This window comes from Vombatus ursinus, unplaced genomic scaffold (genome assembly GCF_900497805.2).
Source record: "Vombatus ursinus unplaced genomic scaffold, bare-nosed wombat genome assembly UNPS02010394.1, whole genome shotgun sequence".
Lineage (NCBI taxonomy): Eukaryota > Metazoa > Chordata > Mammalia > Diprotodontia > Vombatidae > Vombatus > Vombatus ursinus.
The window spans coordinates 433,099-453,131 of NW_020950172.1; the positions used below are offsets into that span (position 1 = coordinate 433,099).

The 20,033-nt window shown below is 45.4% G+C and overlaps 1 protein-coding gene and 1 pseudogene across 1 annotated transcript in view; one reads left to right on the forward strand and one right to left on the reverse strand.

Moving 5' to 3' along the window:
• The window catches only part of PHF21B (PHD finger protein 21B), a 137,720-nt gene that overhangs the window by 30,485 nt on the left and 87,202 nt on the right, over positions 1 to 20,033 (reverse strand). The window lies entirely within an intron of this gene.
• LOC114037458 lies at positions 12,926 to 13,166 on the forward strand (annotated as a pseudogene).

The window sequence follows — 20,033 nt, forward strand, 5'->3', positions numbered from 1 at the left end:
CAACATTATAATTTGATATACTTCTAGAAATTTTAGGTACAGAGAATAAGACAAGAAAAAGTGAGGAAATAAATATGAGCAAAGAGGAGGAAAATATCTCTTTACAGGAGATATAATTGTTTACTTATAGAATCCTAAAAAGCTAACATCAACATAAAAGATCATTGAAACCTAAAAACAGCAGAATTATCAGATTCTCTATATATTACTAACAAAACCCAACAAGAGGAGATAGAAAAGTAAATTCCCTTCCAAACAGGAAAAAATGTTTTTTTTCAATAATCTTGGAATCTACTTAAGTTCAAGATTTATATGACTATAATTTCAAAACACTCTTTATAGAAATCAACACTTAAAGAATTGGACAGATAATTGTTCATGGTTGGGCCAAAAGAATATAATAATGATGAAGATACTATCTCAATGAATTCATTCACATATTTAGTGCCATAGCAGACTACCAAGGGGTTATTTTATAGAACTGTACAAAATCATAACAAGGTTGATCTAGAGAAATATTAAATAGAAAAATATGCCATTAACCAGAAGACATAAAAACAATTTAATAGTGGCTAAAAAAATAAGAAAATTAGAAAAGTGCAAATAGGTAAAAAATGCAATAGATCAGGTCAGTGAAACCCATAAATAAGAGAACCCAACAGCTTAAAGCTAAAAAAAAAAATTCAAGGACACCACCTACTGGAATAAAAAATTCTTATTTAACAAAAACTTCCAAAAAAAATTGGAAATTGGCCGGGCAGAAATTAGGTTCATACCAGGATCTTACAATATATATATTCCTCACTAAACTCTGAGTGGATTTATGATTTAAATGCAAAAGGTAACATCACCAAGAAATCAAGAAACTAGAAATAGATACCTCATACAACAATGGCTAGCAGGAGAATTCCGAACTAAAATAGAGTAGTGATCATGGACCATCCCATTTCAATTACATAAAACAGAAATACACGATGAAAATCAAGGCCAATAGAGTTAGAAGCCATTGATTGGGGCAGGTGGGGGTGGGGAGAGAACCATTGCAGCAAATATATCTCAGAACAATCTGATGTACAAGACGTATAGGAAACTGATACAAATATAAAAGGACAAGATCTATTCCTCAATAGACAAATGGTCAAAGGATGTGACCAGGCAGTTTTCAAAAGGAGAAAACAAGGCATCAAAAATCACATCAAAGACTATTCTAAATCACTAATAATAAACATGAGGCATGCAAACTTAAATTCTGTGGTTCCAGTTCACAGCTATCATATTTACAAAGATGGCAAAGGAAAAAAATGAGAAATATTGTTGAGATTGTTTTAGGAAGAGCCATGAATTGGCCCAGTCATTCTTTAAAACAATAGGAAATTATTCCTAAAAATCACCAGACTACAAACACTTTGACCCACAGATACCAGTACTAGGAATACACGTGCAAGAGGTAAAAGACAAAGGGAAGTCTCCTGTACATACCCCTCTCTGTGGCAGCACTTCTTATAGTAACAAAGAACAAAAAAAAACCAAAATGGCTACCCATTAATTAGGTGATGGCTGAACAAACTGTGGTCTGTGACTGAAATGGAATATTACTGAGTGATGATAACAAATAAAAAGAACAGAGAGATGAGAATATGTGTTTAAGCCAATGCAAGGCATAATAAGCAGAAAATAAGATCAATTTAAACCATTTAGTCTCCTAAGTGGGGGCTACGTAGGCCATGGAATTATCCCAAGTCAAGAAGATAAGATGCACCCCCCCATCTTCCCCCTAAGCCAATCCTTGGCTTATCTCCCATACAACTATACCTTCCCCTTCACATTCAGTCCCCCATTCTACCCCCTTCTAATGGCAGGCCTTCCCTTGCTGCACCTGATGTTGACCCTTCAGTGTGGTCACACCCTAACCAAACCTATTCACCTGCATTAGATTTACAGGCAAATTTCCACATTCTACCCTCCCCAGGGGCCACAACCCTTGTCCCTTGTATCACCACAGTAGAGGGCTCTGTACTCTCGTGTGATGGTCTGTAGGTCACCACATGTACAAACACAAACACAAATATACACACATCATTTCAGCAAGAAAGAATAAATGGCACAGAATGAGCAGATATGGATAGGTTGGAATTATGATCTGTTCTCCCAAGCCTATCCCTTCTGAATGTCCTTATTTCTGTGGAACACAATACAACCTTTCCAGTCTCCCAGGTCCTCAAAGTCCTGCACACTCTTCACTCATCACTCAGTTGAAACTGCCCTCCTCAAAGTTATCGGTGTTTTTTAAGTAGACAAATCTAATGGTCTTTTCCCCTCAGTACTCATCCTTTTGGGTTCTCTTTGCAGGATCTGACATCACTGGCCACCCTCTCCTCCTGGACACCATTTCCTGTGTGTGTTTACTGTGACACTGCCCTTTCCTGCTTTGCCCCCTACCCCTGCTCTAGTCCTCCTCAGGCTTCTTTGTGCTGCTCAGGTGTCTGAAACCACCAGCTGTGGGCGTTTCCCAAGGTTCTCTCCTAGGTCCTCTTCCATTCTCTTTGTACACTCCCTCACTCGGTAACTTCACCAGTTCCCTAGGTTTAATGTAAATAATGTCCTCTTCTACATATTCATCCCCAATCCTAAATCTCAATGTCCCAAACACAGAATGCACTAAACCTTTCCCCAAATCAACCGCTGCTCTGATCTTCCCAATGTCTGTTGAGTAGACCTACACCTTAGTCACTAGGTTCTCTACCCTGGTGTTACCTTTCTAGCTTCTCACTTGCCCCTCCCCCCACACAGCCAATCCATTACCAAATCTTGCCATTTCTATGTCCACAGTATCTTCCCCTGACTCAGTTGCCATGATGCAGGTCCTCAGCACCTCATTCCTGGACTGTTCCAAGAGCTTCCTGGAAGGTCTCCCTGCCCCAGGAAGGTCTCCCCACCCCAGGACGGTCTCCCCTGTCTGATCCATTGTTTGTCAGCAAACCAAAGTGAATTTCCTAAATGTCACTCTCCCATTCAATGAACTCCAGTTTCTTCTTATTGATTCTAGGATAAAATATTATTTTATCTTCATCTCATACTTTTAAATTATTATTTTGCATTACTTTTAAGGTGGATATATTGATGAACACATTATAGAGTTTATAAATAAGTCAATATGAAAATACTTGGGTGCACATACTTTTTTTTTTTTTTTGCTGATTAGTGATGCAATCAAAAAGGTGTCGAGGCCTCCAACCTGAACAATATCCAACACGATGGAAAGGAAAACAACACTGGAATTCTCCAGAACTCTGGCAGCAGCTAATAAAGGCTTGAGTATACTTTGCTAAGGCAGGCTTCCCACGCTATGGAATGGAGCGTATATCTTCAGACATGGCCAGTGTGTTGGTTAATATTGCTTGAGTATAATTACTTATGCATGAATTACTGAATAAATAAGAAAGCATTAATTAAGCATTTACCATGTTCCAGGCACCGTGCTAAGCTCTGGGGATGCAAAGATGGTCATTTCTCTCAAGGGGCTTATATCCAAATGGAAAAGATACCACCCATCAGGTGGGGCGGCCAGGGAGGGCTCCATTGGCCTGGAAAGTCATCAGGGAGTGAATTACAAAAGACTGCTTATGGGACCAAGAGAGATGGAGGGTCAATGAAAGGTGAGTAATGTTTTTTAAAAAGGTAACACCAATAACATTTTTTTAAAGGAAGCCATTCTATTATGGAAATGTTTCGCATGACTGCACGCAGGGAACCTTTGCTTTGCTTTCTTAATGGGGGGGAAGAGAATTTCGAACTCAAAGTTTTAAAAACGAATGTTAAACATTGTTTTTACAAGTAACTGGGAAAAATCAAGTTCTGCACAGGCTGAGGAGGCACGGCCAAGAGGCCACCTACACTCAAGCAAGAAGTACCTACATGACCTAGAGGAAATCATGAATTCATCAAACTGGCCCCCTGAGGGTGGGAATGGGGGGGAAATCAGCTTATCTTGGCCCACGAAGAAGAAGAACTTCCTAACAAGAGAGCAATCAAGTTAGAGTGGACCCCACAATTGGGGGTAGAGGGAGTCCCTGTCACTTGAGGTGTTCCGACAGAGGTGGGATGATTAGGAAGTATGATTTTTCCATTTTACAGATAGGAAAACTGAGGCCCAGAAAAGGAAAGTGACTTGTCTGTGGTCACATTGCCAATGAGTGATAGAACCAGGACTCTAAACCCAGCGGTCCTGAGTCCTTCCATTATACCATGTTTATGTTTCTTTTCTTTCTTTTTTCTTTCTTTTTTTTTTGGTGAGGCAATTGGGGTTAAGTGACTTGCCCGGAGTCACCCAGCTAGTAAGTGTCAAGTATCTGAGGCTGGATTTGAACTCAGGTGCTCCTGAGTCCAGGGCAGGTGCTCTATCCACTGCACCACCTAGCTGCTCCTCCATATTTATGTTTCTGTCCCTGTCCCTGTCTCTGTCTCTGTCTCTGTGTTTCTGTTCCTGTCTCTGTCTCTGTCTGTCTGTCTCTCTGTCTCATACACATACACACAGAATCTGGGTCTCCCCATCTGGCCCAGGTGGTCTAATCTGTGGCCTGATCCCATGATTGATCAGTGCACCAGCTTTGACCTGGGCCAGCTTGCCTGTCTCTAGGCAGCTTGGTCCCTCCCTCACACTCTGAGTCTCTCCCTGAACTGATGGCAAACACCAGATCGCCATAATGGGGTTGCAGAGCCAACTATTATTATCAGTGAGACATTGACGTCTCAGGAATTGGCAAATGCTAAAAATTGGGGTGCACATTTATTGTCTTGTTGATTCTTTAGACTTAAGAAAGGAATGGAGAAAGTGTCATAAAGTTAAAAGTCAGTCAATAAACATTTATTAAGCACTTACTACACACCAGATGCTATTCTAAGCACTGGGGATACAAAAAAGGAAAAAGAAAAAGACTCCCTGTCCTCAAAGAGGTCACAATCTAATGGGGTTGAGAACAACCAAAATATGTACAATTAAGTTCCATACAGAATAAAGACGAAATAATTAACGGAGAGAAAGTACTAGCATTAAGAGGGGTTGGGGAAGGCTTCCTGTAGAAGATGAGATTTTAGTTGGGACTTAAAGGAAGCCAGGGAAGCCAGTGGGCAAACTAAGGACAGAGTATTCCAGGCAAGAGAAACAGCCAAAGAGAATGCCTAGAGCTGAGAAATGGAGGGTCTTGTTCATGGAACAGCCAGGAGGCTGGTGTCCCTGGATTCAAGAGCATGTGTCAGAGTCAGGCGAAGACTGAAAAGTAAGAGGGGGCAGGGTATGAGGGGCTTTGAATGCCAAACAGAGCATTTTGTATTTGTTCCTGAAGATAATAGAGAGACACTGGAGTTTATTGATTAAGGGAATGATATGGTCAGACCCGCATTTTAGGAAAACCACTTTAGTGGCTGAAAGAAGGATGGGCTGAAGTAGGGAGAGACTAGAAGCAGGTAGACCTCTCTCCTCCAGCAGCTATTACAGTAGTCGAAGCGTGAGGTGATGAAAGTCTGCACCAGGGCATCAGGGGCATATTAGAGAGATGGCAAAGTCAACAGACATTGGATACAGATTGTATAAGGGTGAAGGGAGAGGGGGTAAGAGACAGTCTGTTGTCCAGGATGACTCCTAGGCTGGGAGCCTGAAGAATTGGGAGGATGGGGCACCCTGAACAGTAATAGAGAAGGTAGGAGGGAGAAGGGTTTAAGGAGAAAGATAATGAATTCCGTTTTGGACACGTTGAGTTTAAAATGTCTACTGGACATCCAGGTTGTGATATCTGAGAGGCAGCTAGAGATGAGAGTCTGTAGGTCAGCAGAGCTGAAATGTTTATCATGCATACATTTTTTTTTCTCAGAGAGACAGTTGTTAAACATTTCACTAATGCACTAGTGGACATAGCACATTCTAGCTTAGAACTCTCAAACTCAAAAGGTCCACCACCTTCAGCCTCCTCAACAGCTGGGATCACACGCATGGATCACCACAACCAGCCACATACTTCTAACACAGCAGACAACTAAAAAGTAGAGCATAGTCAAGGCCCTCATTCATCAGCAGAATGGGCCAAAGGAAAAGCAGACCGTGGTTCCTAGAGTGGAAGCTCCGTGAAGGCAGGGCTTGTTTCATTTGTTTCTTTATATACTCAGTGCCCAGCACATGATTAGCATTTAATAAATGATTATTGGGTTGAATTGAATTAAAAGCAACTGAGCTTTACTGCATCCTAATTCTTCCTTCTGCATGGGAGATGCTTAATGCCTCAACAATTTTCAGACTCTCTTCTCTATTTAAATTTGAAAAAGGGCCATCTGTCTGTTAGTCTTAATTAGTTAATTAAAATCAAACTCAGTGTTGAGTTGCTCAAAGATCCAGGCCCACATGTAAGCCTAAGGAGGGGGCATTGGTTTCACGAAGACTGCTCCCCATGTCTTTGGAAGTTGGACTCTCCCAAACCACTACCCAAGGTGCCACCAGGAACACAGAACTTGGAGGATTCCCCACTTACTCCACATGGTCTTTTTTTAATCTTTCTTTTGTCTTTATTGTTTGTAAGCAGCTGCCAAGGATGCCAGCACTTCACTGTCTGGAAATACCAATAATAATAACTACCACGGATGTCTCACTTACTATGTGCCAAGCACTATGCTAAACTCTCTATAGGATCTCATTTGATCCTCACAACATCCTTGAGAGTTAGATGCTATTGTTATCCCCATTTTGAGGAAACTGAGTCAGACAGAGGTTAAGTGATTTGCCCAGGGTCACCCAAACATACCCTGTGTCTGTGCCCATGAGAGGGCTACAATGATGATACAGCAGCTGTCTTCAAACTCTAAGTCTGGCAGAAGAGGTAAACAGCCAGAAATGACTGTCACCCACATCAGAATGTGACCTGAGCATGGAGCATGTGCTTTCCTTCCAGGCCCACCCCAAGAGATCTGAGGCTGGAGGTCACTGCCACCTGGTCAGTTCTGGGAATGGAAATGATTTCCTGTAGAATGCCAATTTTGTCACCAGATAATATTCTTTTTTCTTTTTTTTTTTGGCTGGGCATTGGGGTTAAGTGACTTGCCCAGGGTCACATAGCTAGTAAGTGTTATGTGTCTGAGGCCGGATTTGAACTCAGGTCCTCCTGAATCCAGGGCCGATGTTGTATCCACTGTGCCACCTAGCTGCCCCTATCAGATAATATTCTTATTCTAGGCTGTAGCTAATCCAGGTTTGGGCACTTGGATTTGCTTGTACACACATTAATTAAGCACCTAGTTTGGGCAGGACACCAGAGATACATAGGCACAGCCTCAGCCCTCAGGGAGAAAACTACGTCTAACAGACTGGATGGGAGGACTTAGCACCAGAAGGGACTTAGAGGTCTCTCATTTTGCAGAAGAGGGAACTGAGGCCACAAGACATGACCAGGGACACGCTGATGTCAAACGGGAGAACCAGGACGTAGCCCAGTAAATTCAACATTCCTTCCATGAAACCACACACAAAGAACTCTAAGCTAGCAAACAATCACATCCACGAGGAAAGTCAAGGAGAGTCACTTAAGTATTTAAGACCTGGGACAGCTGATGGCACAGTGGACAGAGCTGGGCCTAGGCTCAGGAAGACCTGAGTTCAAATCCAGTCTCACATGCTTACTAGCTTGTGATCCTGGGCAAGTCACTTGACCTCTGTTTGCCTCAGTTTCCTCAACTGTAAAATGAGGATGATAATAATAGCACTTACATTGCAGGGTCACTGAGAATGAAATGTTATAATATCTATAAAACCACATAGTAGGTATAATATAACTGTTTACTCTTTTCCTTCCTTAAGGAGAGAAGGATCTTTTCCAGCCGGTGGGGAGGAGAGAGAATGGGGTGAGTTAGAGAAGACCTGAAGGAGAAAGTAACTGAACTGAACTCTGATGGAGAGGGTGGTCAATAAACAGACAAGGCCAGAAGTCCATTCCAGGGTTAGGGGAAGGGAGGATAATGACAGGCTTGCAAGCAAAACAAGGCAGGAGATCAGTGGGCTTTTAGAGCTACTGCCTAGCTAGAACAGAGTGTGTAAAGGGGGAAGGGGTGAGGCAAGGCCAGAGAGGCCAGCTGGAGGCAGAGGAGGAAGTCATCGGCACTTCAGGCAAGGAATATGGAAATGGTAGATATTCCTTGAAGGATCTGAGAGCCAAGGTCAGAGCTCTGCGGAATTAGGAGGAGTCTTTAGGTAGTTCCGCAAAGAGCAGCATTAGAACAGAGAACTGATGACTCATTAGGATGCTATGACAATGGCAAGAGGCTACGAAGGCATGAACCGAGGCAGTGGCCATCACAGCAAAAAAGTGGGATGTAGAGCTGGACCCAAGAAATGTGGCGGAGGTGGAGTTACCAGCACATTACAGCCGGCAATGCCCACAGTCGTTGTAACGGCACTGGTTTCCACATGGGTGAGGGGTTTGCACCAAAGAATAATTAGCCTTTATCTATAATAAATGCCATCTATCTACCACTTATCTAATAAATACCATCACTACACCCATTTTACGGGGAACAGAAGGCTTGAGGAGATGACATGAAGAATAAGTGTAGGATCTAGAATTAGAGGGAAGAGGATGCAGAAGGATTACTCGCTCACAGATTTATAGATGGTATGGGAGGATCACTCAATCATAGACTAGGAGAAGGTGCAGGAGGGTCACCCGATCATCAATTTAGAGCTGGGACTTCAGAGACTAAACCTACCACCTTCATTTTACAAAGGAGAAAACTGAGACCTAATAAGGTTAATCACACAGGTAGTAATTGACAGAGGTGATATTTAACCCAGGTCTTTTGACTCAAAAAACCAGTGTTCTTTTCAGGAAAAAGGAAGAGTGAAAAATGACTGGAGATTTTGCAGCCAGGTAACAGAGATGATGGTGAAATACGAAAGGTGCAAAGAAAGAGACTACCAGCCCTGATGTCCGACGGTTGTCATCACTCTCTTCTGCCTCAAAGTGCTTTGCGTTATGCCTGTCCGTGCACATGTTGCACAGACATCCATGTTGGCAGGAATGTTTGTCTCTGTGTTCACAGCACTAAGTACATGGCCCTGCACTAATTTATTAAGTAGTGACTTAGTAAATTTTCATTGACTGGACTGAATAGCATTCAGACTGGGCCACATTCCATTTATCTTCACATCCTCTCATCAGCCTTCCTCCTCCTCCCAGACTTGTCCCCCACCTCCAAAGAGCAAGCCCAGCCACGTTCTTACAAACCTTTAATTAACAAGCTGCAAAGACATGTTTCCTGGCGATGTCTGACCTTTCCTCACTTTGTCAGAATTTATTGATACCGGCAGAAACAATCATTGCAAAGGTTATTTTATGAGGGTTGGATACTTGATAATAGCACTTTTGTCAAGATAAATGAGTTTCTTATGACTACGTCTACAATCCTAAGCATTTTAATAATGATTTTCAAAGAGGGACCTTAAAAGTCAAAGATAACTTCTAACCTCTCCCTGATCTGCAGGCTACCTTAGGTGGCCTGGAAACCCCTGGAAACCTCCTGACAAAGCAAGACTGGATGAATGAGGAGAGGAGGGGAAGGGAGGAGGCCAGGGTCAGAGTCAGCAATTGCTACTTCTTACAGCCTTGGACATTTTCTCCAATGTGAGAGGGTAAAATAATCAATAATAATAACTCACATTTGTATTGAGCTTTATAATCTCTTATTATTACTACTACTAATAATAAAAAGAATCATGGACTTTTGAAACCCCATAATCTCCAAAGAATAAAAATTGCAGGTTGCAAAAAGGGCAATACAAATGGTGGCCACAGCGTGTCGCCAATGATAACTTAAGTGTCTCGAGTGGTATACCAGACTCACTCCAGAATGAGTGTGATCAGAACAGGATTGGGCTGGCCATGAGGCAAGAGTGAGGGGCAACAGAGCCTATCTCTCACCTTTGCCCAAGTGCACAGCATTATCGAGAGAATATATGAAGAATTTAAGGGACACAAATCGGGGAGATCCGCCATGAAAGATGTATTCCAGGATAAGAACAAGAATCACACAGGATGAGAAGATTGAGGCAGATTGTGAGCAGCAACCCTGGAAGGAAGTCCCATATTAACTGCTTAATAAATGTGTGTCAACTGATATTAATGAAATCATGGACTCTTCAATGTATATACTCTAAACTTTAATATCTAATAAGTTTATATATAATATTCCAAAGAGATCCTTACTTTTATCAACATGAGTACACCTTCCACCAATGCAGATCACCAGTCTTCCATGCCTCAGTAGATATTTTCATGAAAATACCCCTTCTCTCACTTGGAGGCCACACTTTTGGTAGTGGGCATTATTGCTATTGTTACTAACAGAAACCTTGGGAGTAAGGGAGGTAAGTACCACAGATGGCATCTGATCCAACAAACCTTCACTGAGGACTAACTTCATGGCAGGTGTGGTGCTCAGCGTTTGAGGGAAAACAACAGAGAGCATCTTCCAGAAGAGTGAAAGGGCTTGCCCCCAAATCCCAGAGTTTGGGAGTTGTCGATCCAGGTCTCCTGACTCACAATAACAATAATAACAACAATTGCTGTCACTTACCCAGTGCCTCAAGGTTCACAGGATGCTCTCTATATGTGTATTATCTCATTTGACACTAATAACAACCCTCTGAGGGTAGATGCTGTTCTAGAACATGAAGTGCAGGGAGAGACACAGTGGAAAGCACATGGGCCAGCTCAGAAGAGCTGGGTTTAAATACCACCACTAATGCCTTCTGCTTGGAACTTTGGGCAAGTCATTTCATCTCCCTGTGCCTCAGTTTCCTCCTTTGTAAAGTGTTGGGAGCTGGCCTTGATCATCTGTGAGGACTCTTGCTGCTCTAGATCGCCATGATCTTCTATGACTTGTTCACGATCACACAACCAGTAAGTAACAGAGGCAGAATTCAAGTACAGACCCAGCACTCTTTGCTCCCCACCATTGACTCTCCAAATATTTCCTGAATAGATTTGAACCTCAGACCTTAATATGTAATAAAAGTAGCTCCAATTGTCATCACAAGCACCTGTTAGGGAGTGCAGAGTAACAGCACCATTTTATACATACGGAAACAGCCTCAGAGGAGTGAAATGATTTGGCCAATGCCACGTAGCTCCTGAATGGCAAAACCAGGCCCTCAGACTCAGATCTCTGGAGTTCAGGTCTGGGGCTCTCCCTCCGTGACAAACACCTGGTCTCCTTCCACCAACACTACCGTGAGTACACCAATGGCCACTACCACCCAAAGTTCACAAAGAAAGCAGAAGCCTACATTTAATCATCCCTTTGCAAACCCTCAACTATGCTCCATTTTTTCACACATTTCACTCTAGAGTGTAAAGAATGCCCTTTCAAGTGGGATGGGAGAGGTGGAGCTGAGAACTGCCTCGTTTTCCAGTCTGCATTATTTTCACACAAGCCCACCCCCATTTCATTTGCAGGGACAGCAGCACCATCTACACTATCGCCATGTCCTTTCAGTACCACAGACAGCGTCATCCTGCGACACCACAGGTCTTTTCAGAACCATAGAAAGCTACACGCTCTACCCTGTTTCAATCCTTTAGGTAACCCTGAACAGATATTCTCTATTTGCTCCAAGGCCCTTTAAGGTCCATGGTCAGTAATACTCTTTACAACGTGCCAGGGACCTTTCTGTACCTTAGGTGACTTCGCTCTTTCTCCGGTCCCAAAGCCCTTTCAGAAATATGGGTAGTAATATTCACTACACTGTTCTAAAGAACTCATTGGACCTTTCTTAAGCCTGCCAAAGTCCAGTGGAATCTCCCTACAGAAAGACAGCATCGGAAGCAATTGTCACAAATGTGCCTGCTCAGGTCCGTGCTTGGTGTTGGCAACACAGCCAGAGGATGGAATGGATTCTTCACGGGAGAGTGATGAGGACCCAAATGGCCATGGCAATGGTAAGGTGGAGCATTCTGAACCAGAAGAGGGGAGAGTGGGGGATGGTGCTGCATCCTGTGGGATTTGGGGGCTTGTGTGGGCTTGCTTTGTCTTCTTCCCCACTTTCACCCATCTGCCCTCATGAGAGTGGCCTTCATCTCTGAGGCACAGGCATGCAGCTCAGGATGTGGCCTAGCATTCTAAAGTGGACAATCTTGTTGGCCTTGCTTCCAAGGTGTTACTGAGGCACCATGCCAGAGACAAGTGTGCCTGGATCTACACTGTAGCCTGCAAAATGGGGGCACAGAGTCATAAAAGAACCCTGGATTTCCTCTGAGGCCAGAAGCCAGGCTCTGCTAATCACTGCCTGTGTGACCTTCCGCTCTCTGGGATCCAGGTTCTTCATTTGTGAAAAGGGGATAAGGATACAGACCTTCCAGGCCTGGTGGAAGGACCAGAGGACAGCATTATGGAAGGTGCTTTGCAAAGCTTAGGGTTGTTCTATAAACATCAACTACTGTTACTACTGGTAACTCCAATAAACAATACATTCCTAAAGTTGGGAAAGGGGCATTTCACTGTCCTCTAGTCCAACCACCCTCCTGAAGCAGAAACTCCCTCCACAGCACCCATGACAAGCATTTGCCTCAACTCTCCCCAGGATGGGGAGCTCACTCTCTGAACAAGACAACCTTACTGACGGCTGGCTAGCTCTCACTGTTAGAAAGTTCTTCCTTCAATTAATCCCAAACTTGTCTTCTGGTCATTTCTGTGCACTGATCAGAGATCTCCTTCAAAGAGCTAGATCATCACATTATTTCAAGTGCATGAATCTCATCTTCCCAATTGGACCAGGTGTGCCTTAAGAAAGACAACATCTGCCAGACCCAGCGAACCAGGGAGTCAGCGGACATCTGCCCAACCACCCACCACCCAACCACTGACCACCAACCATGGACCCCGGCTCCTTGCGCCATGTCCAGCAGCTCCAAAGTCATCACCATGAGGAAGGTGGTGCAGCAGCTCCAGCTCGAGGCCGGGCTCCACCGCGTGAAGGTTTCTCAAGCTGCTGCTGATCTGAAACAGTTTTGCCTGCAAAATGCCCAAAATGATCCTCTGCTGACTGGGGTATCTTCCAGTACTAATCCTTTCCAGCCCCAGAAAGTCTGTTCTTTCCTGTAGCAAGATGATCTTAAGGTACTTGGGAAGGATCTCTGAATCCAGTCTTCATATGTGGTTCTGTGACATGACATGATGTTCTGTGATGTGAAGTGTGACCATTCAAAGGAGAGAGAATTCTAAAGCCTGCACAAAAGTTTATTCTACATGTGTGTAATAACGTGCCAAGTTAATCATCCAAATTTCAACTTGTTTCAGACTTTCTCATCTAGCTCTCCAAATTTTCATTGATTTCTGTTTTGTACACTGGCAAGAATTCAATAAAGTATTCAGATGAAAAGAAAAAAAAGAAGAAAAAGACAACAACAAACAGTAATTGATATTTCTAGGGTACTTAAGAGTTTACAATGTGCCTTACATCCACTATCTCCTTTGAGGCTCACAATAACTCTGGGAGACAGGAACCACAGGTATGTCCATTTTACAGATGTGGAAACTGAAGCACTAAAGAATGAAGCAAGGCACAGAGGGGTGAGAAGACAGATAAGATTGGAAAGAGGCTGGAGATAGATTGAGGATGGTCAGGAACAGCGGTTACATTTAGCTCCCCAGGAGGCAGAAGGCCTCCTTCTGCACACAGTAGGTGCTTCAAAATGTGTCAGTTAAATTAAATTGCTAGTCATAGCATGACAAATAATTCCCATTGCACTGCAATGCTTATAGACCCTGTGACAGCATCCAGGATAGGTAGGCAAAGCATGCTGGCAGCAACCTGAAGCTTTGCCCAGGAAGCTGCAACAGCAATCTCAACATGCCTGGGGAATCTCCTGGTCGTTGTCCACTCTGAGGCAGGCTGCAGGAAGGCCAGAAAGCCTAGCCCACTGCCCAGGTAGTGCGCTTGACCTGCTCTCTGATCACCAAAAAGTCATTTCTAATCAGGAAACATGAGAACACACAAGTGATGATTTGGAAGCTGACAGGGAAGCCTCTTACCAGAAGCCACTGCCCTCGTTATCACAAAGTGGATTAATTAACACAAAGGGAGGGCATATGATGTCACTGAGGAGGTGACGCACCCCTTAAAGGCCAACGATGGATGCCCTGATCTGTGCCGCAACATTTCCATTCCAGTTTGGGCTTTGCCAGGAAAGAGGGATGGGGAGGGAGAGGGTTGGCACACACACCACTGCAGGGACTGGCATCGCTCTGAAGTCCCACGACTTCAAAGGAGCCAATGTCATTTCATGCAAACAACTGACTTTGGGGAAGCCAGAGAGCGGGAACTGGGGGCCGGCCTGACTCCCCATTCCCCTTCCCACATTCTACATTCCAGTTACACCAGACTGTCAGCTATTGGGTCTTGCTCTGTGCTCTCCCACCTTCATGCATTCAATCAGGCCATCTGCCCTTCCTGAAAGACACTCCATCTTCACTCCTGCCTGCTGAAATCCTCTTCTTTAGATTTTCCTAGAGCACTTTGGATCATAGGATAGCACAGAAGAAATTTCTACTGCAGGTCTGGGCTGGACTAGGCAACACATTTGGAACTTCTGGGAAATTCAGACGTCTGTCTTAGGTCAGTAGTATGGTAAAGAAGAGATGTGAGAAGCATCATGATGTGATTTTTTTTGAAAGGATTTTACTTGGTTGTGAGTGCTTGCTCCAACATTTACAAGATTGAATGCCATTTCCCTGCTGGGAGCCTCAGTTTCCTCCTCTATGAAATGGGGATTATAATCTCTACAGTGCCTGCTCCTTACTAGTGTGTGACTTTAGGTGAGTCACTTAACTTCTAAGGGCCCCAGTTTCCTTACAAGTAAAACAAGGGGTTGGACTAGATGAGTTTAAAGTGATTTTTCAGCTCTAAATCCCAAGATGCTATGACCTAGAACCTAGAACATAAAATGGACAAACATGGAACACAAAACCACAGTAGAGCCAGAAGGATGAGGAGGGCACAGAGGCAGCAAGGAGGGCAGGAGATGGGGGTGGGAGGCATCATGAAGAAAGAACCAATACCAGGGAAGTCAATGTAGAAGCAAAGGGTTAGGGCAATGCTTGTTTTATTCCATAAATTAAAAATTAAACAAGGGCAGCGAGGTGGTGCAGTGGATAGAGCACCAGCCTTGGAGTCAGGAGGAACTGAGTTCAAATCCGGCCTCAGACACATAACACTTACTAGCTGTGTGACCCTGGGCAAGTCACTTAACCCACATTGCCTAACCAAAAAAAAGTTTAAAATTAAACAAATAAAAATTTAAAAGGAGAAGAAAAGGGACATGACAAACATGAATCATCTCCCTGACAGAAACAGAGAGGTTCAGAGTGAAGGCAATCTGGGAAGGAGCTGGGGGTGAGGGATGGAGAGGACAGATTTGGCCCAAGGGCTGGTGCCACACCCACAAAGAGCGGGCAAACAGGCAGTGGCAGAAGACTAGGTCTAAATGCTCCCACAGAAGCCTGAGCTAAAAAAAAAGGATTGGAAATGCCCTGGAGTAATAATACCAACAATAGCTAATTAGCTAACAATGCTATAGTGCTCTAAGACTTACAAGGTACTTTCCATATACACACACATATGCATGCTGTATACATTGGTGTAGAGGTGTATCTACACATCTGTATCATGGATATACACATAAATATATGTCTCTATATGTGTATGTTATGTGTGTATGTGTACATGATACATGTGTATATATGCACACGTGTCTGTATTGTATGTTGCATGCGTGTGTGCATACATACACACGTGCATATGTGCATGCATATATGTATGAAATTGGATCCTCACAGCCAGCCTATAAGGTAGATGCGAGAGACCGTTGATTACTGCCACGGCAGTGAATGAGTTAGCCAAGGGACATCATTTCAAGAGCAGACCATAGGACTAAGGAATGAATTATGGAGGATCTCCACAGATGGGGACTGAAGAAAGAAGAGTGGTCATGAAGAGACCGTGAAGGAATTGTCAGAGACATGGGAAATCACGAAAGATCAGTGTCCTGAAAGCCAAGGAAGGAAAGAATACTGGAAAGGAAGCAGTGGTCCAAGGAAGTAGCATAGGTCAAGGAGGCTGAGGACTGAGAAATAGCCACTGGCTTTGGTGAATGGGGAGGTGGGTAGAGACGCATTTCAGAGGTTAAGGAGTAATTTGTCAGTGAGGAGGTGGGGGCAGAGAATACAGACCACCCACACGTGGCCTGAAAAGAGCAATAAAAATACAAAAGTGCCTCGAGGAAGGTCTTGGCAGACCTGGAAGGAACCGACCTGCGGGCAGCAGAAGAGAGCCCAACCACACATCCGAGACAGAAATTGTCTCCCAAACCATCCCCTCCTCCAAACTTTCCTACTTCTTTGGCCACTACTTTTCTTCCACATCCTCCTCATCTCCCCGACTTTCCTTCACATACAATCACTTGCCAAGCCTTGTCCATTCTACCCTCACAGTGTTGTCTCCCATCAGTCCCTTTCTGTCCTAGAACACTGACACCCCCTTGTCTGGTGCAGGACCTCATCCCCTCATACCTGAGCTGCTGCCCTCATGTGGGGAAGGACCTCATCACGTCATACCTGAACAACTACTATGACCCACTCCAATGTAGTCTCCATCCACTCTGATGTCAAATTGATCTTCCTAAAACTCAGGTCTGATTATATCACCTCCCTATTCAATTAGCTTCCTGTTGCCCCCAGGATGAAAGGCAGACTCTTATGTGTGACATTTAAGGCCCTTCCCAATGTGGCTCTAACCACTTTTCCAGCCACCATTCCCCTCCTCACACTCCATTAAATCTGGCTTTCTCACATGTGGCACTACACCTTCTCTCTCCATCACTTACAAATGCTTATTGACTGAATAATTATAAGAATAATTGTCAGGTTTTCTAAGACTGCTGTATGCAATATCTCATTTGAACCTCTCAACCATACCAGGAGGCAAATGCTGCACACATAATCATTCCATTTCACAGATTATGAAACTGAGGCTTATAAAGGCTGTGATTTATCCAAGGTGACATAACTAGCTAAGTATCTCAGGGGAATTCAAGGCCAGATCTTTCTGACTGTAAGACCATCACTTTATTCATTATGTTGAACCACAAGGACAGGGCCAGTAACTGACCAATCTGTAATTAGCCTGACATCATATTTGCTTTCAGCAGCTCCCTCAACTGAGCCTGGGTGACTTGGGATGGGCTGCACATTTCAAATGGTAACCTCGGGGTTATTGGAGTCCAGAGGGCAGTAATCTGTACTGCCCATTCTATGCCTGGGGCAACTGTGCTTTTTGAGCTGGGGGCTCCCTACACTTGGGCCCCTGGGCTCCCTTCACTGTTGCACAGTGCCTTGTATACATCTAGGTACCTAAGAGATGTCAGTTGAATGGAACAAAATTCAGTCATGTCCTGAAGGAGAGGTCTGAGTTCATGCCTGGGAAACAAAATCACAGACTTTCTCATTTGGAAGAGACCTCCAAGGATGCCCAGTCTGACTAGTACTGAACAGATCCCCCCAACACACACACACACACACACACACACACACACACACACACACACACGCACAGGAGAAATTCCCCAAGCCTCTGCTTGAAGCTGTCCAAGGATAAAGAACCCACTTGCTCTCCAAGGCATCAAGTCCTACTTCTGGAAACCTCTGATTGTTGGAAACCATTCTCCTATAGCCAGCTTCAACATGCCTCTCTGACCTCCCACTCAAGCCCAAACCCAGGAACTATTCTTTCTCCAACCCCATGGGATCTCAGAACTTCCAAGGCTGCAGAGGCTTAGAACCACAGGCAGAACATCTTATAACTAAAAGGATTCTTGTCAGACATCTAGTTCAACTCTCTCCTCTCCTGCCCAGTTCAAGAAACCCATTTCTAGCCTCTCTGACAGTTGGTTTTCACTTCAATATTGACTCCCAGCAAGTGCTGGACCCAGGTCGGCCCACAGCTAAATCCCCAAGGTCCTGCCAACTGCAGCTAAGGCAGGGCAAACTCCCAATGCTGGCCCTCACTTACTCAGCGATCCAGCCCCAAACACTCTGCTTAGCCTTAGCTCCCCGGCTCCCCAATTCACACTCTGGAGTCCCGCCCAGCTCTACACCTTCCTAGCTGCACCCTGACTTCCCCTTGCCCAATCCCACCTCCATGAATGTGCACAATCATGTCCTGCCTGGACTTCTGTGATGACATCTTAGCTGATCTGCCCTGAGGTGCTAAGTCCCAGGGCTGAGACTGGAACCCAGCTCCGCCAGCTCCCTCAGGGCTCATTGCCCACTGTCAATACCATTTGGGTTTGTTTTTTTCATAGAAAATCCAGGGACACCATTTTCAGCTCAATTAAAGTTAGCCTGTCTGACAATCGAATCTGTCTCACAGTAGAATGGGCTGCCTCACACACGGGCTAGAGTGTGCCCCCTAGCACTGAAGGATTGCGGAGTGTAGCACTAAGCTGAATGCAGCCTTTAAAAATGTCAAACCTTGAGCCCTGTGGAGAGGGAGGGTCATATAGCGAACCAGGAACATGGCCAGGATTTGAACCCAGCCCTTCAGACTCCTAGCAGACCAGTCTCAAGGGCAGCCTGGAAGGCTACCTGTAGGGGACAGCACAGCTAGAGATGGTGATCCTAGCTCCAGTAAGGACTGCTGCCCTCAGACTCTCTTCCAGTTCTGGGATTCTATGTACTTTCAGGGCTCTCCAGTCTCCTTGTGGGCACATCTCTGCCTCCTATGCCCAGTACCTAGCACATAGGAGGAGCTTAATAAATGATCCAAGAATGAATGAATGAATGAATGAATGAATGACCAGTCCCAGCTGGTAACATCCTCTCACTGGGAACCTAGAATCTGAGACAGGAATTCCCTACTCCATGGAGGAGAAGGAAAGAGTCTTTAAAAAGAATGTAACCTCTACGATTCTGGATAATTAGCAGTAACTTCTTCCCTCCTCCCCCCAACTCTGAGAGCTTTACCTCATTAACCCTTGAGATCACTGCTTCTCCAACCTCCATTAACCCAAACCCAACCTGGACTCTCTCCTTGGCTGCCAACCCCTGTCTGCCCACGAGGAGCCCATTAACCCCTGTTGTAGTCTCAGGCCCCATTAACCCCTGCCTGGCCCTACCATCTCCACGGAGTGCCAGTGAAAGGAGGCTGTGTGTCGCAAAGGAACCGACCTACAGTAAAACCCTGGGTTCGAATTCTGTCCAATGTGCTATCTACTGATGGTACGTGACCTTGGACGAGTCCTTGTTTTCTGGCTTCCATGGGGTGAGGGGGACACATAATGACGGACACTTCTGCTCCTCCACTAGAGGTCCGAAGGTCCAGACTGACCCCAACTCCCCTGCTCCCGCCGTCCCCATTAACCCCTGCGCGCCCTAGCCAGAGCCAGGACGGCGGTGCTGTGGGCCAGAGGCGGGGTAGAGGGAGCCCCCTTCCTCCCTACCCGCCCCGCTCCTTCTGCGCGGCTCTACCTACCCGGGCGGGACAGTTAATCAGCGCAGCCAGAAGCCACCGACCCGCGGTGAAGAGAAGGAAAGAGGGGTGTCTGTGGGCGGGGTGGGGAGAGCTGCTCAGTCTCGGACCCAGTGCTCGCGGAGACACTCTCCCCCCGCCCCCATCCACCTCCCCACCCCACACCTCACGGCCGCCAAAACTGCTCGGCTCCTCTGGCCGGACAGGGCAGGGCAGGCAGCAGAGCTGAGCCATAGTGCGCGCTCGGCGTCCGCAGCCCCCACCAGCTCCCCAGGCGCGCTTTGGTCGCCAGCATCCGGCCCCTCTGCATCCTGTCCAGTGGCACACAGCAGCGGCCCTGGGCGCGAGGGTGGGGAAGGAGGGAGGAGGGAAGAAGCCGCTCACTGCCAATGCCACTCTGAAGCCCTGGGCGGGGAGAGTAGCCGACGCACCTCTCCCATCCCCTGTTCTAAGGCCCCTCCCAGCTCTGGCATCCCCT